At 33.3% G+C, this 24,512-nt stretch overlaps 1 protein-coding gene across 4 annotated transcripts in view; it reads left to right on the top strand.

Moving 5' to 3' along the window:
- The first annotated feature begins 4,723 nt into the window (after positions 1–4,723).
- The window catches only part of LOC148596788 (death domain-containing protein 1-like), a 49,032-nt gene continuing 29,243 nt past the window's right edge, over positions 4,724–24,512 (top strand). Inside the window, exons 1-2 of one of the 4 annotated variants that reach the window (XM_088564483.1) lie at positions 4,750–4,836; positions 14,054–14,116. The gene's annotated coding sequence lies outside the window, so the exon portion shown is untranslated. Of the gene's footprint in view, positions 4,837–11,478; positions 11,540–12,799; positions 12,881–14,053; positions 14,117–24,512 lie in introns of those variants that run through there. The other 3 variants (XM_088564485.1, XM_088564486.1, XM_088564487.1) reach the window with 3 other exon arrangements.

The raw sequence follows: 24,512 nt of genomic DNA, 5'->3' as shown, positions 1-24,512 counted from the left end.
CCCAGGATGGCATACTGAATTAAACTACTACTATAATACATATGCCTTAAATTTTGAATGACTACAATACACTTGCCGATGCAACTTTTTCAAGCTCTTTGTTTTTTAGGCGAATCCCTGTTTGGTCTTCCGGTTTACGGTCGTCCCAATGTATTATTAACTGATAATGCGCGCCCATTTCCAATAAGCAACGACCACCATCTGTAATAGGTGTCACTTCTCTTCTTAAACGAGCAGCACTATGGGTGTTTCGAAAGAAAGAGGATTTGCTCTTCCTTTTGGAGCATATAGATTACATCTGGATTTTAGCCGGGATCCTGCTGCCCGTTTCTCTCAAATTATTCCCTATCTCAGAGGTATACGCCTTCACGGATTCTTCGTATATTCTGCGAGTGTTGACTGCAAATTTAATTTGACTCCACGGATTTCGCATCTCTACATAATACCTACGTTAATATTCATAATGTTCAGAGATTTACAGATAATTTTCCTAAAATACCGCAAAATGGTATAAGCGACCACTTTGACACCTTTCTGTCATTAATGCCTCGTGTGAATGGATTAATCTCATGTACGCCGTTCCTTAATATAGAATTCCCCATTCTCTATAAAATCTCCATAACATTTTTCTATATTATATTATTTGATAATAAAATTATTTACTTCTTCACACAAAAATTATAGTGTCTTAAACTGTATAAATATGATTTGTTTACAACTTAAATAATTATATTTAAGGAGGTAGACCTAGGGTAAGAGATATAACTCTTGAAATCAGTGATATGTTTGTATCATATTCAATTTCACCAAAGCCTATCAAGCTTTCATTTGAAACAGAATGGAATCAGTCCAAGTTACTTTGATGCTTATATGAGATTGATGTAAAATGCTGAATACAAACGTTCCAATGATTTGTAGAAGTTGTGTGCCTAACCCTTGCTCTCCCTCCCTATCCCGTCGTACAAGTCCCCATTCACCATCCCCCTAATCATCATCCCACTCTTCACCATTCACCATCCCCCTATTCCCCATTCCCAATTCCTATACAAGTATTGTAAAGTACACGTGCATCGTGCTGTCCCACTTGTTAATCTTAATGAAGGGAAATCGTATATGTCACAGTTGATTTACACCAATCGATGCATGATGATATGAAATTATCTGGATGTTTAGTATTCATGTTTTTCATTGACTGATTAAATTAAATGAAGTAAAATGGTTCTTGATAAATATAATGATGTGTATTAAATCTGGACTTTTAACTTTATTGTGAAAGCAAGTTGAAACAGTTTGAGACAGAAATATATAAATAATTCATACATTTTCTATAAAAAAAAACTGGTTTTGTAGTATTTTAAGTACAGTTTACTCGGGATTTGCCTACAGAATAACATACATATATATGTCAGGCACGGATCCAGGACTGGCGTACCGGGCGTACGCCCCCCTCCCCCTAAATCGGTACGGTTCACCACAAGTTTCACCCCATAGTAGTTTTTGTCTTGCTTTGCACGGCATTTAATTCAATTTACGCCCCCTCCCTAAACTCAAATCCTGGATCCGCACCTGTATGTAGCCCCTTAATTTCTCAGCTTGTTTTTTTTCTACAACATAAATGATAAGCAGAAGAACTTCATAAAAGAACATTTAAACAGCAAAGGACCAAACAAAAGATAACTAGCAAACTTAGAAAACAAAATACAAAAACAAAAAAATTAACAACGCTAACAACAACAGTCAAACCTCTCGGTGATAGATTCGGCTTCCTATTTCCTGTTTTAGTACTTCTTGTATACAATTAATGTTTGGCTGTAGTGTCTATAGGTACCAGTATTGCATTGCTTATCCCTGAGCGGGGGTACATCAAAACATGGAGCCCCCTGCAGGTCCGGGTGTTAAAGAAAAGGCCTGCAGCAGCGCTAAGCTTGTCGTAAAGGGCAACTAAATAGTGCTCAGAACCCAAGCCGGGGGCTAGGGCGCTCTGCTCACAGAGCAACTGGGATGTGTGCCCCAAGTGTTTGAATGGGGTACCCCTGGCGTGTTACATGCTGGGGTTGTCAGGCTATAATACGGAAAACCTGACCGCAAACCATAGTGGTGCATCGTGTTGGGAAAGATGCCACGTTCCTCGCACGTTAAAGAAACCTACTGTGGTATTCTCCCGGAGTAGGAACCATAGGGCTCCACCACAGGAGGCTAAATTGCCCGACCCAACTCTCCCTATTTCCAGTGTCAATCAAAATTTCTCGACCCCATTGTCCTTGTGTCCCATCCCTTTTTCATTTCATCATCATTTCATGTTCATTTTATCATCAATTTCATGTTCATCGTCTGAATATAGCTGAAATATTGCTGCTCCGACATTAAACCCCAACAAACAAACAAACAAACAAACATCAAAACATGGATGCATAGGGCATTTTCTTTTAGCCTCTCTACAAACTAATGTTTTGTCAAATGATCTGAACAATGACTTATAAAATAGAACAAACATCACACTGTAAGATGAAAAACTTTTTAAAAAGAAAATTTAACATAATAACATAAAAATAATCCACTGAAAAGGTTGGTTTGGTGAGTGCAAAACGAAAATGGAAGTAGAGAAAATGACTAATTATAGTTCGACTACTTTTCTGTCCGATCTTCGTGGACTCACCCTATTATCTGTGCGGGAAATTGTTTTTTCACATGTCCTTAGAAATGCTACAAAAGTGAAAGTTTTTTTGAATCAATTGACGTATTTTCCAAAAAAATCCTAAAAATATGCACTTCACTATTGACGTTTATGGGAAAATTAATACGATACTGAGACCTATATTTTTGGTTCTTATGTTGTTGATGAGAGGTTACTTCTTGGTTGGTATTTAACAAACAAAAGAACATGTAACACAACATAATATCAAGTTTAGTTAGATGGTATGCATTGGCTTATAACGCTGTTCTAGTAACATGAGTAAAATGGATATACAGATGGTGAAGAAATGTTAACGACAAACCAAACCCTTATCTAAGCGTTAACGAAACATATCACATGAAAGATTGCAACATATGGTTTTCATATGTTTGAAAACACTTGGACATCATATGTTTCTCATGTGTTTTGCATATGTTTTGCATCTGTTTTCTAAATTAAGTACATAGAATTCATATGGTAATCATACGTCTTCCGTCCGACGTAATGTATGAGTACAGCATGGCTTTCACATAATATTAGACATTATTTGCTTCCATGTAATTTTATAGGCACAAAAAAAAATCCATATCAATCCGGAATATATGTAAACATGCTGCAATTTTTCTGTGTATTTATTTCAGATACCACCATCTCTTTTTCTCGCAAAATATCTGAATTGTCGACCGAAATTTCAAAATGACAACAAAATTAGTGCAATATTTACTTTATCAGAAAAAATGTAAAATGAAACAAATTCAAGTTTAGTACCATAATGGAGAATATCAAGCTCCGAAACAGCGTCTGATGTTCAAAATCCACTCGAGACACTGCCGCCAGTCCTCTAAAAAAATGCAAGAATCTTGCGAAGTCGGGGGAAAAAGTGAATGATTTTACACGGTTTATCCGATTATCAAACGACGTATGATATGCAAAACGCCCGAGAATTTCGAAAGGCTTGTCTGCAGCGGTCAGTTAGAACGGATACGAACGTTTGCCGCTGCGTTGAGCTTGATATAATTTAACTTCACTCCTTTTTTTTATTATCCGTACAAAAATACTCAGTATTGGTATCTCACATATAAACTGAAGAATGTAAATATAAAAGGAATACAATAAAAATTCATCATTGGCGTGAAACCACCCAAAATGTATGTGACATTTTTCATCTCGGTGGGATTGTTGTCTCTTAACATATCTACTATATCCATGCTCGTTATATGGTATGCAACTTCAAATAAAACTTTAAACGACCAAAGCGCTTTTATATATCAAGTAATTTCATTTACAAGACAAAGGAATTGTGAACATATTCAGGATATACAGAAATAACTTAAGGTTACAATATATCAAATGTAGGAGTGAGGCATTACAATACAATATACATTCTGTTAAAATAATTTACAGTTTTTGATGAGACAATGATGGTAACAAGAACAAAAACAAAAAACAAAAAAAACAAACAAACAAACTAACAAACAACAGGTTATATGTTTTGTATAGGTGATATAATTTCATTACTTTATACTCCTAATAATCAACCTATTCACATCCATTCAGATGTTTGAACAACTTACCTGTAGCTCAGAAATAAGTTTTCGTGGTTACGTTTGAATATTTTAATATTGCTTAATATGTTTTGATTAATATTCAATTTTGAAAATAAACATTAGTGACGAAAAGGTCCATATTTCATCACTGTAATTTGGATTTGATCTCTGTAAAACAGACCTAAACAAGGAATAGTACAGAAACACGCAAGCAACAAAGGCTGATTAAAATAGAAGATGCACATTGGCATCAAGTAATGAAGAATCTGTGAAAGTTTCATCGAATTCCATTTGACAGTTTCAGAACAGTGCAGACTAGAACAGGGGATGGACGAACAGAGGGACACCATGATCACTATATACCTCCGCTTTTCAAGCGGGGGATATACACTATAACAAAACACACGCGCAACAAAAGCTGACCAAAATGCACTCAAGGTTTTAATTTAACACGGTAAACCTTTAAAATGAAGGTTAAATATCTAAACTAGATGTGAAATACTTTCATTGCATTTGGTCCATACCGTGGTGATATATGGATTCTACCGTGATATAGGTTTGGTATTTAAAAGCTTCAACACTAGTAAACTGTCAAAGTATTAACGCTCTAGACAGGTAAGTTGTCTACTGTTTTTATTATTAAATTTCATGTAATAAAATATTACATCTTTACCTGGCTACATTAGAATAATATTTTTATTAGATATTGAGTAGCAGTTAAGTAAGTTTACATTAGTATCTTGTATTTCTTATATTTTGAAATCATTTGTATTTATATTGGGATGATTCACATAAGAGTGCTAAAACTGTGGTAAAGATGGCCATTTCTGTGAACATTATTCAACTTACTCTTTACATTTCATGTTATTATGTTATCAAATGGAGTTTCAATTGCATTTTAGCTAATTCTTACGACTTTTATACTGACTATAAGAACTTACTGCATTGTGTGCAATATGTGTTAGGTTTTTATTTCTTTATTTTATTTGATGTTGTGCTTGAAACGAACACTACTCTTTTAATACTCCCGTCTACTACTTTGCGGAACAATTTACTATTAATTTAACGGTTTACTAAACATTATGAAAGTTAGATTAGAGCTTACTATACAACTGAAACGTCACTAATTGATATGCTTATGTATTTTGTTTCATAAAATGGGCGTTCATGTAAATAATATTGTACTTAAAAATTATCAGTTCGATAATTTTTATATTACCCTTCGTATTTCTTTAAATTAAATATAATTATAGTCAACACCAGTCAACTAATGAAAATTTTTTAACATAATGATAGAAAAGGCCGCGAAATGTATAATGACTGAAAACCTTTTGAAAAGCTGAAGAGTAGAATGATTGCAGTGTTAAGGATGGATGCCTTATATTGATTTGTAATTTAACTAGGTATGACTTAGTTGCTATATGGCAAAATTCAAGTTTCAGCTACAAAAATCGTTAAAATTGACGGGGGTTAACTTCGACTCAATTGAGTAATCCGGAATGTAGTCTGAGTAATGGGGAATGGGTCATATGATGGAGGAAAGGGGAATTATAGTTATCAAGTGCTGTTCTCAGTGAGTGTATCATGATGAGAAAAAAAAAACACACACACACGTCTTTCCATGAAATCTTATTCAAAATGTTATCTGAAATGCAGAAATGAGATTCAAAAATGCATTGCAATTTTATCATCAAAGGGAGATAATTCACTTTCCCCCTTTTATTCATTCGTTACTTTGAGCTCGCTTTTCTGTATCTTCTGACCCTCCAAAAGACAAATGAACTATCAATTTGTCTTCAATAGACCATAAATTATTTGCCCACATTGTCGAAGTCCTTTTTTTCTGAGCATGATTTTGTTTTAATTTGCCTAATTCCTACATATTTCATTACTTACTCACACATAGTAAATAAACAAACTCTGGTTTGGTTAAAATATATAAAATATTAATGAAATGAAAATGTATGAAGCGATATTGAATATGAACGGGAATGGGAAATACGGCAATTTGGGAGCGGGGGACGGGCAGAGGGTTGAATTACCCATTTAAAAGGGTTGAAAGACCATGTATCACCATCAGATGTTATCGCATAATTTGGAAAAATTGTACCTCAGCAAATATATAAGAATTCAATTTTCTGTTCAATTTATATAAATAAAAACCTAGTTCTTTTCAATAAGAACTAAGCAAATATCAAGCAGCTATCACACAAGCAAGCATTCAAGTAAAACCTCACTGGCAAGAGCACTGTTAACACAATAGCACAGTTAATGAAGTCTAAACAGTGAGGGTAGGAAGGTCATTTCAATAATTACATGTACTTTTAAAGTATTGCTCTAAACAACAAACAATTTGGATTTTTTCCAATCTGATCAAAAATTTATAACAAACATTATATACTTCTAATGTATATTTTTATGTTTGATAATAGTGTTTAACGGAAGATACGTATACAATATAAATTGTAAATACTACATAACGGCCCGATTCTCAACTGAATTATGAATGTACATTATTCGGCACCTAAACAAGGGGTCACAAAAGTTTATACTTAATCAATAGACATATGTTATGTAGACCAGGAACATTATTATGTCATAAAGCAGTGTTGTCATCCATTTTCAATAGTTTTGTGAATGAATAAATACTTAAAAGATAAAATATGTACATTAAATCAGAAAATTATGAGCTAGTCTGAATGATTCTGGCCTTGACCAATGCCACACTCATTTGGATCTTTTTTAGAATTATTTTCTTAATTACATATTTGACTACGTCGTGAGAATGAAACTGGCTAAATTTATTGTTTTATTTATTATTTTCTTATACTTAATGTACCTGTCTGAACCGTTTTAACGTCTAAAACATGAACAAAGTTCGACAATTTGTAGAATGATAGAATAACATGAATTGTTGTTAAAAATCAAATGCCAGTACGTGTATACAGGAAAAATATCAACATGCTCTCTGCGCTTTGAAATACGCCCAAAAGTATTCATTCCTCGTATTTTTTTCATATTTTTATGAGCACGATGAAAAACATATGACTTTGTTTTTGACAAACCAAGGAAAACAAGTCAATATAAATAATATTGGAGTATATAATTATTTTTCATAATGTTAGAAACAATTGTTTCCATGTGTTTTTATAGGCACAAACCATACATCAACATATATTGCAATTTTTCCAGCGTAAGGCCATTTGGCATTAAATAAAAGTGATATTTTTTTTCAATTTTCAGTACATACCAGTTTCAATTTTGACCATTCAACCGACGAAGCCAAATGTTCACATATGATAATCATATACTGCTCGATTCATGTGATTATCATCTGTTGCAAACTATCATGATTCATGTTTGGCACTTATGGCAAATATGATTCGACTGACCTACATTGTTTTAATACAATTGAATTTATTTTACTAATTTTTTGGAACATCCATGTTTGCATTTCGTCAGCCTTTAAAGAGCACCGTTTTGTAATAAAGCATCTGTGTATGTGCTTCTCGAAGTACTTTTTATTATGTGTCCTCCTGAAAGATGCTTCAGTGGTGATCTTTGAGAAAAACTTGAACATTTACAATCAGTGACGCTGATCCCATCCCTTAGACAAATCAACGTACCCCTTCGTTTTAAATTTCAGGATCGGCAACAGTAGACTATTACAAAATATAATGTATTCATCTAAAAATATATCCTATGTATTTAAATACTTAAAATGTCCTACGTTTTTATTTGTCAATTTGAATATAGATTTTTACATACTAAGTAACTGTGATTGATTTTTTACTCTATTGATGCACATCGTAGCTATAAATCTTGACACATTTTGTTTTTCAATTCACCTTTTCCATGGCACTGGTAGTAAATACGCCGTCAAACAGATTCTCAGTAGTATGATTTATAATTCAAAGCATGAAAATTGTACGTAAAATGTTTTATGTCCTACTGATATTCAATAAATCCCATTAAACAACTGAATAAACAGCGATTACTCTGAACATCTATTTCTCGATATACTGAGAATCACATTATCAAGTTCATTGGAAGATTTCTTGCCCATATATAACTTTTACAGTGAAACCAATCGTAAGACTGGAGATATTTAAGGAAGTAGAGCTAGGGTATGGGACATAACCCTTGAAATCAGTGATATGTTTGTATCATATTAAATTTCACCAAAGCCTATCAAGCTTTCATTTGAAACAGAATGGAATCAGTCCAAGTTACTTTGATCTTTACATGAGATTTATGTAAAATGCTGAATATAAAAGTTTTATTGATTTGTAAGAGTTGTGTCCCTTACCCTCGGTGTGCCTCCTTAAAGTGAAAGATTTTGCATTAATCATACACCACGTAGATATGTGAATAAATTGTCACAAATGCAACTCCTTTTGCAAAATGACCGATCTCTACAAATCTGTCGGATTAACAATTACATCTCCTTAAATCTCCTCTCTGTAGATTTTGGAATTTCATTTTACACAGAGTTATTTGGCCCTGAAGTTTCTGTTAGTTGCATGACATTGATCGGTGAGGCATATATGAACTGATTCTTTATATATAGTATCAAATTTTGATGATACAAAACTTAAATTACACCTTCAACTGAGATCAAAGTGTGGTTTCTTAACAGTAATGTTTTCCACTGCTTAAGGGGCTTACATTTTAGATGAGGAACAACGAAAATCTGGCATAAACAAACTATCATTATACAATATATATATATATAATTATTACAATGTATATAATGATAGGTTCTATCAGATCTTCTTGTCTCAAGAGGTTGGTAAATGCTGCATGGTTATAAAAAGGTTTAGTTTAGCCAGACCACACTGTACATAAGGCTTCAATGATTAATTGTAGAGCATAAATAATACAAGAAATATTTATTTCGACCTACAATCCAAGATATATATATATTTACAGTCTTTATAAAAACATTTAAAGTTTACGTTAGTCCTCATAAACTCATAAATTTGCAAAATAGGTACTGACCGTAAATTTTAAATGTCATCAGAAAATGACAATTATTTTTACTTTCACCTTTATTGTACAAGTGTCCTTTTTGTTTACCTGTATCACCTATACAACGTTTCTTTTCATCTTTTAATCTAACACCCATTTCTCTCCCACAAACGTCAAATTCAAATATCAAATTTCACAAGCGATTTGTTTGTTTACCTGACTTGTTTTAACAGGTAGAAGTTGAACTGCGTTCTTATTATTAATCAGTTTGTTACAGTTTGTCTATTGTAACTGATTTCTTCACACTCCACTGTACAGAAAATGCACACCCCTTTTTCAGGTTAAACGCAACAAATGCACTAGCGTATAACCTAAATCCAAAATAGTGAATTCTTTTTCAGAAGAGGCGGTTTCGGAGGTTGGAACCAAATTTTTGTGCATGGACAATTTTGCTAATTTGTACATTTTATGAGCAACTCGGCGAGTTTCTGTAGGAAAACAGAGGACGCTTGCCCTACCGGTGCGCCTGGTACATATTCCCAGTTGATAGTGGAGCCTTGGTTTCTCATTTTTGTCGTTTCTTTGTACGGGTTATTTTTGTTATTTCATGTTCTTTATTTGTTTGTTTTTTATGTTTATTCGTTATCCTTGGAATGTGTTATTATTTTTACCGTTCGAATACTGTCTGATGAAATGTATATTTATGCATGTCAGTCTGTCTGATCTTATGAGATAATTCATATCGAAAATCTAATTTTATTTCAGTCATTTACAGACATCACACTTTGTTCAGAGTTGAGTTTTGACGTCTTTTTTAGTATTATGGTTTGGTTTGTTCAGTTTTAATTACAGCTGTTCCATAAAAAACCAATGTATGTATCGGACGAACAAATATTAGACCTCTTTAACAATGATTTGAGCAAACATACGTTTTAAGTGAACCTGAATTTACAAAACATGATTATTCCATTATCCGAAGTATGGAATACAGTATAAAGTTTAAACGTGTTTGATGCCTCGTTATACGTAAAAAAATACATTCGTTTCTATGGGAAACGGAAATGGGAGAGCAGAACAAAATGTTCGTCTTCTAATGTTTTTGTAATTAATTTTTATCCATGACGCAATATCTATCTACTAGGTTGGCACCAAGAGAGCTGTAGTGCAGGTAGACTTATACATTTATTTTTCTGTCATATTTCCCTCTGAAATAAAACCGGTAACTGAACTGGTTATATCCTGTATTTAAGTCGGCTGGAGATGGATACCCGTGGTTTAATTAACTTTTTTTGTACATGTTAATATGATGAACAAAATCAAGCACTCTTTTTCCAAATGAAAAACTGTTTTAGTCTAATAGTTTTTTTAAGTACCAGTCTTTCTAAGGATCATGCAGTGGGGGATTCGTGGCATATTGTTAAAGTCATTTTTTTTGTTGGTTATTATTAACAAATGAACTTTACAATGAAGTTTCATAGTTTGAATTTTGGTCTTAAAAATATATGACAAGAAAAATACCATAAATTAACCACCTAAAAACTAACTGTTGAGTCTGTTTTACAGAATTGTTTAAGTAATGCGGTCAAACGTGTAATTTCTTATAAAACTTGTCTCTCAAATTTTTTTTAATTAATTTAATTTTTTTTTTTTTAATGTTTAGTTTGATATTTCTATTATTTGCAAAAAGTCTTGATTCTTAATGTGGACCTGTAACCATAGCAACACAACCAAAAATTATGAAATAATGCACAAACTGCCTTTTTTATCATTCTCTATAAAATATCCAACTTTGAATTTAATTCTAGGGCTGTCATGAATCAGTGTTCTGCTATCACTTGCATGATTCTTAAAACGACTGGTACTTAAATGTCTAACCTCTATGTGTAATTATCCAGATGCACATAGATATATTCACGAAGGGCTTTAAAACATTTTACTTAATTCATATCTTATCAGTACCTGCATCAGTCTTTTAAGTGCGTTTTTGTGAAATAACTAGGAAATTATATACAGATGCAGATATTACTTTGTGAAAATTACACCTACATTTAAACTGTATATAACTCATTACATAAAAACGTCGTATTTTTACATTACAAACGCTGTTCATCTCGCTGCATCACAATAATCCCCTGAATTGGACCTCGACCGTTGTCAATAACACATAACGATGCCGGGAATAAACTTTCATTTATATTGATAAAATAAATATGAAAATGTACATAGGAACCTATATAATTATGATAATCTGGTAAATATACATATAAACAAGGTAGGAACGGCTTAGTGTGATATCTTGTTAATAGGAAATCGTTTAAAATGACGGAAATATAGCATGAAATGAAGGGTAGGTTGTGATCTTAGTTCGGATGTATAATTATGTACTATATCTGTTTTATTGGTTTTCGTTACGGTTTTTGTCATATATGGCTTGTTCAGTTTCTTTGTAATAGTGATATGGAAATCACTTTGAAACTGATATTTGTCAGGTATTAATTCGCTTTTTGATTTGATTGCAATAAAAATTCATATTTTATGGCACTGCGAGATTTAAAAACGAGAGTTGATTTTTTTTTTCTGCCATCTAAGTTGGTTGTACATTCTGTCTGTGTGAGTTCGTTAGTTACATGTAGTAATATTGTTAACTCCTTATAACCCTGTAATTGCAGGTCCTTCGGAGGAGTACGGTGAGGGGTACGGGGATTAGAAGCCACCTTAAAGTTACGTTTATTTTGTGTGAAAGTTTGGCAAAAAATAACGTATTTGTATCCGGTTTTGGTAAAATACTCGCCACAACCACGCATATTTGCCGCGGATGTACGACTCCTTCATACATGTATAAATTAAGTCCGTGTCCTGTTACATGTACTGACTTTATCCTCTTTCGTTTCGCCAGTGCTACATAACGGGCCTACACCGTTTCAAATGCATGTTGCTGACACTAACGGTATGTTAGGATGGTACAATGTGACGCGCGTGGCTTTTTTTTTGCCGGGTTGTTTCAAATTTAGATTTGTTTTTGTAAAACAGTTACTTAGTAGGTGACTATTTTAAAGCATGTAACCATCGGCACATTCTGGTTAAAACAACTTATATTCTTGATAACTTGAGAACGAACAAATGAATTTTTGTTGTTGAAATTTTCCATAGTTATGTAGTTCTATAAAATATTGATAAAGTTTTAATTTTCATCAAAATCTAAAATGTAGTTTTCGAGTCGAGCCATTTTTGGACATTTTGCCATCCCCCATTTTTCACCTTTAAGTGGCCAGATATTGTTTAATGCTTCATTATATGCCCTATTTGCGTAGGTTCAAAAGAAAACTGCTCAGCTGTCTTAGTTGAAAGAATATTCCCCAGCACATAACGTACATAGGGAACCTAATGGACATAAAACTGTTAAATTTCGAAACGGAGAAAACACCAATACATCTTTGATTAAAATTCATTTATCATTTTAAGATTTAAATCTCATTTACAAGGGAATTATCTTTCCGTTATCTATCAAAGTATCTGTGTTTATGCGCATTTTTATTAACAAACTGGTGTGGAATGATATTTTCACGAAAGACTTTGCCGTGTAGATACGGGTTTAAAGGGAAGTAATCGATTCTGTCAGGGACAACCATACAGGTTGTTAACGAGGAATTGATTGTATTGAACAACTTCAATCGGATTTTGCATATCAGTAGGTATTATCTGTGTATATCTATTTTAGATTTCTGAAAGTGACAAATGATAAAATTTTGTTGATTTTTCCCGTTTTAATTTGAATTGATTAATAATTAAACGTGACAAATATCATGCAAAATTTGTTGATCAGGGTATTTACGCATCAAAAATTAAAATACTAGTACGTAGTTTATGAATGTGAGTGGTCAATACAAAATCGAAAGAAAAAAGTATCTCGTTCATCATAAATGATATATACATGTAAGTGTAAAACTTTCCGTTTTACAAGAACGTACAAATTGAACCATAACCCCTCTTCGTACGTGTATCCAGTTTTCTTCTACTTCGATAGCTTGGATGTGCATATTGAACATATTTAAAATAAAATAATTCCATTTACGATCAAATGAAATTTTAATTTTCTGAGAATAAATTCTGTATTTCTATAAAAACATGCTGTGAAACCGTTTTAGAGATCTAATTAAGCAGAAACAGCTTAATTATTTTGTATCGGTGCATGTGCACGTGTAATAGTTTCTCCTCTCCACTCAAACCACAAGACTTATGCGAGAAAGTATAATGTATACTGTACTGTATGTACAAAGTCAGGATTATTGCAGTTGTTTCAAACTTCGGTATATTTTCGTTTTTTTTTCCCTTTGACCTTAAAGACGCTCTTCCATGGAAACGCAAGTCACCTGATTGCAATTATATCCCCCGATTGGCCAAATACTGATAACATAGTGGCGTTCGAAAAAAAACTGTTTCGAAATTGCGTGCCATGAGTTATTTCCTGAAAGAAATGCAGAAAATTCAAAGTAGAAAAAAACTTAATTGCGTCGGCTGTCTTTTTATTTTTTAAAGATAGTACTTGTTACCCTGATATTGCTATTTGCTATGCGGACTTTCCTTTCGAATTTTCCTAGAGTTTATTAGATCGGTAATTCATTTGCATGTTATGACGTTGTGTCAACAGAGTAGTTCCTTCAAACAAAAACAGACCCATCATTGTATCCTGTTATACAATAAAATAGCCATGCTTCGTAAATCATGCCATTTACTTGTTCTTTCCAGTAATATGAATTTGGCATAATTATATGCGCCGTCCAGCGAATCCTGCCTAGACCTTTAAAGATTATAAATTTATAAATCGATAACATGAAATATATTCGGAATATTTTTGTTTCAGACGAAACAGTATTAAATGGATAAACACATATAGTGTCGGGACTAACAAAACTTTATAACATATGTAAGTAATACTTTTCCTTTAAAATTATTTTATAGTAGAAAGAATGATAGGTAACCAATATGGTTAGTAGTAAATATTTTATCACCTCTTATCTTGTTTTATATTTTTTATATTTTTGCTCGTCTAAATTGTTCTCATTTGTAGACCTAAGGTAAGGTACACAACTCTTACAAATCATTTGAATGTTTGTATTCAGGCTTTTATATTAATCTCATGTACGCATCAAAGTAACTTAGATTGATTTCATTCTGTTTTTAAAGAAAGCGTGACAGGCTATGGTGAAATTGTATTATTATGATACAAACATTTCACTGATTTCAAGAGTTATGTCCCTTACCTTAGGTCTACCTCCTTCCCACTTTCATTCTCACTTATTCTCTTAACTTCTCGCAACTTCTCGCCTTTGTTTTCAATGTTTAATTTCAATCTAACATTTAATTGCTTTAAATGATGCTTTTTATTTGCTCTTGAATTAGGTTGGTACACGTACATGTACAGATGAGGTCAGTTCAAACCTTTCAGGAGAACCGCCAGGCGTGCCGGCTCTAGGATAGTTCTAAAAGTGTCATAGAAAAGTTCAAGAGCAAACTTTTCTGACAGTTCTGCTAGCAGAACCGGCTCTACGAGACCAGTTCTGTTACTAGATCCATCTCTTCTGGCAGTTCTAGCAAAGCCATCTCTACGAGAACAATTCTAGCAGACCCGCCTCTACGAGAACAGTTCCAGTTGTAGAACCAGCTTTACGAGAACTGTTCTACTAGTAGAGCCAGCTCTGCTAGAAATGTCAGATGAACTGGCTCAAAATCAGTCATATAACTATTCTATTGACACTTCTATGACAGTTTTGTGAGAGGTTAGAACTGATCTCGTCTGTGTATGTGTTTACTATATTAGTATTTATTGATGATATCTATGTAAAACACCTGTTTTACTTTGTTTTGACTAACTACGACAACGTCATACATTGTTTACGTCAGGTACATTTTATGCATGTCAAAACTCAACAGACAGATTTTAATAATAGCATATTGCGGCGGGGATACCGGGAAATGGAAACCCCAATTATATGGACAATTTTATTTATTTCGTGCAATATTTGGACACAATACTAAAAAATAGCTTGGAAATCCCATCTTTTCAGAAATTTTGGATTCGATCGTGCCTTTACTGCAGCGTGTTTTCGGTACTATAGAAGAGTACTTGGTAGATTATTATTTTTAACCATTATACAACTTACATATAAGAATAACTACGAATGGTTTATTTACAAAGAATTACCTCTAATAACTGTATTAGGAAGCCAGTATAATTATCCCTTTAAAGCTGTTGTGTTAGAGTTGAATTAAATTTAATTAAAAATAGGCTGAACGTATTTATTTAAATTCGGGCAAGGTCGCAGATGTCATTTTTACAGACGTAGTCTTTGAGTTCGTCCGTCACACATCCGGCTTTAGCTGGTAATTAAAGTGTATGTTGGCTGTATTATCATGATAAATTCAATGCACTTATTTAACTATATGAATCCTTTTATACTTATTTTACGGAAGTCTCATTTTATTTTGATACAAAGACAATGGAATGCCAAAATTGAGAAGTAAATCTGGCATAGATACCAACGTGTGTATGCGTGTGCGCGCGCGTATGTGTGTGTGGTTTATACATTTCGACTCTTGAACACGTGCCACTTACATAGATATGCAAACGATTGCTTTGACCAAAACTAAAGACGCGAAACAGCTGGACGAAAAAGAGTCAACAGACAACCTACATCTTCATGGCCTTGAGATATGGCCTCCTGTGGTACACTTCCGCAAAAAAAGAAGTTAATAAAGAAAACGAAGTCAATTTGTCAAACGAAGAATATACTGAACATTAAAAACTCAATTTAAGCAATTCGGAAGAAAAATAACGGACAATTTGTCATGAACGGACGGAAGAACAAATAGACTCGATCTTTATTAGCCTGAAATTTTGTTTGGGATCTTTTTATCTGTATTTTTAAACTTCAAAATTTGAATGTACTTTTATCTGAATCACAGAACATGACAAATTTTTAAATAGCCAATTGACCGCATAAATAAATGTGGATTAACGTTTAAAATTAGTTTATAATATGAAATTGACGTACATAATGTTTAAGAATGGCCATTCCCAATGTTATTCGGATTTTTCCAGAAAAACCCTTCACGAATTTACTAAGAATCAAGTTACGACAGAAATCATATAATAGAATATTAAAACAATGCTGCTATATATAAAAAGCACCAAGATTTGTGAAGTAGATAGTAACGGAATGCTGAATTTTTATCTGGTAAGACACAATTATATCATGATCATGCTGATTTCCCAGAGCAAATAATTTAGTAAGGCACTAACTATGCATTACTATTATGGGATAGGTCGAGCTTTTCATGCTTCAACGTTGATAGAATATTATTTTCAAGTCTTCAGGAAACTCTTCATTTTTAACATACATTTAAGCAGTAAATTTCTACAAAAACATTTTTAGTAAGATTTTGACTTAAAAATATATATGTATAAACTTACTATGATATTAGTATGCAGTTTTAGACGAAATTGATATACTTTCTACCAAATTATAGAAAGTTATATGGCAGTGAGGAAGAATGTCAGAAAAAGTTAATTGCATATGTTTTGTTGAACCCTAATTTCCATACAAAAACTCATAAGCGGCTCCAAGGGAAGTGGCACCCCTTGATCAAGTTGTGAATTATAAAAGTGTTATGTTTTGACGTAAAAACATAAAAATACTCATTAAGAAGTAAAGTTCATAACATTATCATGAAAATTGCATTAGTAACACGCGTGAATATGATTTCTGTCTTTTTTTTAAAGGAAAAATAGGTCCTGGGTTTGGGTCCATCCTTTTTTTGCAATTCTCTGAATCCGCCGCTGTAACTGTCTGCAGTGATTCCTCATTTTGAGGGAACCGAACGCTACGAGGGACAATGAATATACAATCCTTTTACCGAAACGATTGTCCCCAAATTTGAACTTTGTAGAATGACTTGTTTGTTTGTTTTATATTCATTCGGCTAATTGACTGTAAAACTCAAAATGAATTAGCGGTCTGATTTTATTAGCTTATTTTTTATATATTTGAATAATTTCCGAGACAAACACCGCTATCTTCAATCGTAATTACAGTAAACTTTATGTGATGTATTAAGTGGTACTTTTTCACAAACATCAATCGAAATATTCCATTATTTCATCCGCGATATTATCAATCAAATTTCTGATTAATTTCCGAATTTTTAATTCCACATTATTAATGGGAATCAATAAGTGTTAGCTAAAAGCATTTGGATTAATAAATAATTCATAATACAATTTTAGAATCGAATTGAAGTTGTGTTTGTATATAAAAAATAAAATACTCCTATAAACAAAGGATTATAAAACACTAAAAGTCTGCTCACCGAATACTGCATATAAAGCTATACACTGTGTAAGGTCCCAGTGCTGATAAAAAACAAACTCAAAACCAATGTGGCTCAGAATAAAGATCAAGGCCATGCATCGAGAACGTTCAAGCAATGCTGAAGTTTGACTGTCAAGCTAATGAGAATAGGTGCCATGGCAATATGCATAGGCGGATCCAAGGGGAGGGGGCTTATTAATTTTTAAATATACGAAAATAACGTATTTTTGTGTGTATTTACACGTATAAAAAGTCTTTAACAAAGGTTTTTTTGTGGGCTCAGTCCCCCCTTTTTAAGGTTATTCGCTGGATCTGCCACTAGTATGGAAGAACGGAAATCATGCTAACCTTTGACATTGTAGAAATAATTGAAAACACACTTGTTGATCACGTGAGACCAGTTTCCGGTCGATAATCTTGACTTAATTGGACTTAATCGAGTGATTTGCATTGTGGGAAAAGGGTATGTTTCTTTTTCTGCTTTTCTCTTTGTTTGTTTAGTTGCTAATCGTAGGCGGCTCGGGAAGGGGAGGGGGTGGGTTGAAAGAGATATAATTTCGTGCTAAGACATGAAAATACTCAGAAAGTAATATAGCTCAAAATATAATTCAGCTAAATCGTTAATACTAACAGTTATAGTTTAGTGGGTATTTTAAAAGATCCAAACTGTACATTTCAAGGAGTAACTTCGTTACCCGGGATAAGGCCTGCCTTACAATGTTGTTCAGTCTCTGGGCCTGTCACTGCTAATGACATTGTTTGTTCCTAGTGTGAACAGAATAACGAATCAGATATTACGCATAATATGATATAAACGGGTCATAGTTTTCCTTTCCTCGTTTGTCTACCCCGGACTTGACTTTTTATGAACAACTCGGCGGGTGTTTCTAGAAAAGCAGAGGACGCTTACCCTACCGGTGCACCTGGTTTTTAGTGGAGTCCGAGTTGCTCATTTGCTTTTGTTACTTTGTATATATGATTTTAGTTACTTTATGTTCTTGTTGTGTTTGTCTGTTTTCCATGTCTGGTCTTTGTCCCTGGATTACATTCTTTTTTATTACAGCTATAACCTTGGTTCCCTTGAACACTCTTAAAAATAATTTCGAATGGTGTCTGTTTTGAGCGGGGCATCATTTAATAAAGTATTTTTGGCATTGGAAAGTGTGTGTTCAAGCGGTTGGAAGCCGATGTCCTTTTTGTTTGAAACTTTGTTAATTTCGCACATTTTTAGCAATAATTGCCAAAAATAGTCTGGATTACCCTTTTTTGAGCATCTTTTTCCAATATGTCTGGATCTGCACTTTCTTGATTTTGTAGGGCATGCGGGTGCCTGAAAGGCTACTTTTACTCATTCCTTGTCTTGTTTCTATTTAAGTAATAAAAGACAATTCTCCATCAAACCAAAAGTAATCAAGGGAACCAAGGTTATAGCTGTAATCAAACGAATGAATTGAATTAATACCACTACGGGAGTAACAAGTGTTGTGGTAGGACTGTAGACCCTCTTTGACAGTTGTGAGTATAGAAGTTAAAAGTTTTGAAAGAGGTTTGGTGGTACATTTTGCAGATCCAGCTATGAAACGTTGTTTGTATGGATTCTTCGCAAACATTCGCTTCTATCACTGAAGCTATATTTCATTAAACTCGTCAGATCCAAGATATAAATTAACACAATTCTATAATCTCATCAGATAAGGACTTAAAGACGATATTGAATTTCAGAATTTCTATAACTTCAAATAATTTACCAAGTACTTCAGAATTGTTCATCCCGGACAAGAGTCTGTCGAACTGGATTATTGCGCCTATTAAATATTTGTTTTATGGCGTTAGAAACTTCATTAAACACGTGGTGGTCCATGGTTCATAGCTACTGGAAAGTACTTGAATATAACTCGATCCATTTTAAACGCCATATGAATTAAGATTCGTAATTTGATCGATGAGTTCTGGCAGTAAACAAATATCTTCAACAATAATTGAGTTGCAACGTCTTTTATTGTACTTCGACGTTGTCAATTCTTTTGTTTGAAATTTGCATTGATTATGAACAAGTTACGTTCATGTGGTACAATAAACAGTGGTTTTCGGTCAGAATCAATTGAATTATGATAGAAAAATGAATCTTCTTTTTATCATGTCAGTTACATGTTATTCTATTATGACTTACTTCAAAGCTCTTTAGACCAAATTCATGAGAAAAAAAGTGATAAACACATGACCAACATTTCGTGCAACACATAGGCTGCGTCTATTAAAAAATATGAAGAAGCTATTAGAATCGAAATAAATCACGGAAACTCTATTTTATCATTGTTTTACCATGGACTGGCTGTTTATGTCGTTTTTTAGCCCATCGTTATTTCTCGGGGTAAAACAATGCGAAAGAAATGGTCAGCCCGTGGTAAAACAATGATAAAATGGAGTTTCGGTGATTTATTTCTTTATTAGCTTTCTCTTGTTACTGAGCATGCGTTATTTAATCGGTTCTTCAAATCAAATGTGACCTTTTTTTCTAACTGTGGGCGCCCGTATTTGTCCTGACAATGTGCTTGATTTGCCTAATACACAAATGTAGTGAGCGCATGGTTTGCAGCGGAACAACAAGGGCAATCATGGTGAATCGTGCATATGTCAAATCCTCTTCATGTTACGAACAATCATTTTTAAAAAACTAGCTGTGTAATTTGTTCACGTTTCCGCACTCGGGAACGTAGGGAACAAACTAATATTACAATTAAGAGCTGATTTTAATTAGACTGTGTTACGGCGTACATACATTTTATTACATTTTACCTTGATCTTGTGACTTATGTCGAAACTGTGTGTAAATTTCAGAATTTCCAAAGAACTTAATATGTACATATACCAAGTTTGGTCGAAAGCTCTAGAATGGTTTGAATTTCCTCACAAAGATGTAATTTTAAAAAGATTGCGCAGAACGGAGGCGTCCTTTTTTCTGTGCTTCGTAACCATCATGAAACCACTTTGTCATACTCGGTGCTGGATTTGGCTTCACATTTCGACGGTTTTAGTACTTCTTGTATACACTTTAATTTTTAATCTTGATCTTCCTTATGCATTGCTGTCATATTGCGGATGATAGGTAACAGTTTGTACTCCTTGAAACTCGTGTACAGCATAACGAAATTTGCAGTATGCATATAACTGGTACAAGTGTATTTCGAATTCGAAAGTTTGATCCAAATGCACTGGACAAAATGATCTTCACTTCGTTTTATACTTGTACGGAATTGCACGAATTATGACGATCGTTACCCACAGTTAAGTAACAACGTACATGCACATGTTTCTCCCTTCACGATACGTCATTCTTTTTAAGTAGCACTCCAGCTAAGAATCATGCAAAATGCGATTCAGGGTTGGGAAGCCTACATATTTTTATTTTTGATATTTCGTTTGAAATGTCATAGTAAACAGAAATTAACATTTGGTTTTTCATATAACCCGTGCTCATAGGAGATAAAAATTGTATAGAATGCACTGGAGAATTCGAAAGTAAGGGAGATAACTCTGTAAATAACACTCAAATAAAATAGAATCTATTGGATTTTCAATGTTGATTATCTCCTAAGAGCAGGCAGATTTGTATGAATAATTACACATTTCATAATATAGACCCATAAAACAACTTAATTACAGAAATAAAAATATGTAACCTTTTTTGGGGTGTATCACATTTTTCAGATTTTGCCTGTTTCTTACAAAGACTGCTACTTAAATGTAATATTAATTTCGTTATCCAGATAGGAGACATACTGTAAATCGTATTAAAACCCTTACATGGTACATGTAATTCAGTATAACGTCAAAGTTATCCACGGCACACAACATAACTTCCGTTACCCAAAACTTGATTTTTCATTTTGATAAAATGAAAAAAAATATCATTGCATAATATGAACCCGATTTTGGCATAATCACAAAGAAACTTTCATGTAGGGTGTGCGTTTTTGAATGCGATTATTCGATTTGATAGGAAGTGTATTTACATTTCAATAATCATTGCGCTGTTATTGCAAAACATTGCTCTTGATATTTTCTTATGGAGCAATTTAATTGAAGTTCTCAAATGTTTTATTAGGACGAAAATTAAACATTTTAAGACGGATATACTAACATTTACACATGTGCCTATATAATAATGAAAAGCAGCACTTTACTTTAGATATTACAGTATTATTACAATACTTACGAAATACTAATTAAATATGCAAAAATCATGTTTCTGGATGATCAGGAAGTACATATATACTGAAGATTTATTTAAATATGCGATGAGTTCTATCTTATCACGTATTTTTTGTGTACAACGCCAATATCCAAGCCAAAAAAAGTTTAGCGACATTTCATAAAAATAAAAACATTAAAATATGCTAGGAGGTAGGTTAACCTTAATCAATTTTTTTATCTTATCTTGTTCGCCTGGATATAGCTGAAATCTTGTTGCTCGGGCGTTAAACCCCAACGATCAATCATTGTATTATCTTGAGAGTTTATAATTACCTAATACTTACAAAGACCTGTATCCTAACGTCATAGTCACACCATTATAGATATTGGTAAAATTCTCACTTTACGCAAGATTTAGCCCGTTATACAATATCAGCCATAGCATATAATTGATCAGGTCAGTTCAGAGGAATTTTAAAGTACATTTAATGTCATTCAAAAGGAATATTTATTATTTTATGGAAGTTCAAAGTTATTATTTTCTCATCATCTACATATTTAGATACATATTTCTGCGTAAATGCTTACATCATCTTTATATATTTGCTATCATTATTACTATTTTGAGTCTATTTCATCTTTTCAATTATAATCTTATTTCAATCCAATTCATTTATTTTCTACATCAATTAACGTTTCGAATAAAAGAATCCTTAAAGCTAAAAGCGTCTGGGACTTTTGGATTTTTTCTTCTTTGTGGTATTTATCGAGTTCCTAAGAAAAGGCATTTAATTCACCACGTCACACTGTCAAGCAAGAGAAATGGTCGTGAATAGTGCTCTTTGCACTAGAAAAAGGGGATTAACAGAATAAAAGATATGTTTCTACATTCTTTCCAAATGATAATCAGTTTGACAAACATCTTTGATTTGTCCGTAAAAGTTGAAGTTTCGATGATTTTGTCGAAAAGTAACATTTGTTTGCACGGCCCTGAACATTCCCCGTTCACGATCAAGCCTCAATACTTTACATCAATTACCATTATGTTCAACGTCATTTCTCTCACATTTTGACAGTGTGATGGGATGTAATTGTATTAAAAAGAAACGACCAGGGAAATGAGATATTCGGCTATAGCTACTAGTACTATAATTGTTTTTACTTTTTACTTTTCACGTGGTTTTGTCTAAAATTTTGCACACTAATTTAAATCCGATCATTAGTGGCCTACATGTAAAATGTACCATTTAAAAAAATCAATGCAAAAAAAAATGAAAAGAAATCCTAGTACTGTCATTCCCATAAAAAAATCATGTACCGTAGTCGCTTCCAATCCAAATTCAGAGATACATGTGACAGATGCATTTTTCAGTGGCGAATCCAGTGGGAGGGTTTCGGAACCCCCTTCACTTTTAGAAAACTGTATTATTTTTGAACAGAATTGGAAAAAAATATATACATGTACTTAAATTTTTTATTTTTTACATTTTCGGATATGGCCATTTTTAGAAAATGTAAACACAATCGTTAAAAACAACACTTAAGTGCATTTTTTTCCCATTTTACGGATTTGATTTGAACTTTAGCCCCTATGGTTTGACCCCCCCCCCCTTGTATCGCTCAGTTACGTGTTATTAATTTGAGTATGCCAAAAAAATAAGCATACCTGTAAGCATGTAACTACATGTAACTTCGTATTACAAGTGCATATATTCATGTACATGGCGAAAATTTATACAAATTTAAAAAAAAGACCACCACGAAAACTTTGAAGAATGATTTAATATACCGTAATAAGGATCTAACAAATTATCAAGCGTAATCTTTACCACGAAATAAGACTTAATTATCTAGTCTCGTTATACCTACCTATTCTTCGTAAATCTTTGATCGTATAATTAAAAAAAGTCCTTCTTTACACGTGCAGCGTTTTGAAAAGTATAACTTTGATTTTAAAACATGTGATCAAGTGAAATTGAAATTCTGTCAACATATCAAAGAATATTATGATCTCTAAAACCAATACAATGTGTACGCATGTTATTTTAGCTTTTTATTAAGAAGATTAAATTGAAAATGATTATGTAATATAACGTCATTGAATGCTGTTGTTACTTTCTTTAACCATCACACCAAGAACCAGGCAGGGGTGTATCTTAGCGCAAGTATGATTTTTTTGTGGAAATTAAAAAAAAAAACAATGAATGCCCGTTTTTTGGTGAAAAAAAAATTCAGGGACGGATACATGAATTGAAGAACGGGTGGACACGCTGACTGACCAAAGGGGCGCGCGCACCCTCACGCTCCAGCGATTATATTTCATTTCAACCGTTTTGTTTTGTTTCGTTTTTTTTTTTTAACGAGAGGGCGCGCACCCAACGCGCCGGGCCTGGATCCGCCTTTGCTTTTTCACCATACAACATGTACCTACAAGAAATGGTACCGAAACTTACGGCGTCGTTACAGTGCAGAATCCATTATTTTGCGCAAAGGATTAAACCTCTTTAACTGTATGTATACCTCTTCAAAAATCCCCCGCAGACATTTAACCGCTTCCCGATTTACTGCGTATCACTCCAATCAGAACTACATTGAATCAGCCTTTCTGGTTACACTGATGAAGTGTAGCAAAAATGACCGAGTAGTTCCGAATGCGCGTTGCTACACTTGTGTATCTTTAAAATAACGAATATTATACCCTCTGTACAGGAGGTCGACAATACCACCAATTTGAATGAGTTAAATTCATGAGTCATT

This window comes from Perna viridis, chromosome 15 (assembly GCF_037379345.1).
Source record: "Perna viridis isolate PV_CMFRI_1.1 ecotype Kerala chromosome 15, ASM3737934v1, whole genome shotgun sequence".
Classification (NCBI taxonomy): Eukaryota; Metazoa; Mollusca; class Bivalvia; order Mytilida; family Mytilidae; genus Perna; species Perna viridis.
The sequence above is the reverse complement of the archived record's forward strand: the minus strand, read 5'-3'. Positions and strand labels throughout refer to the sequence as shown.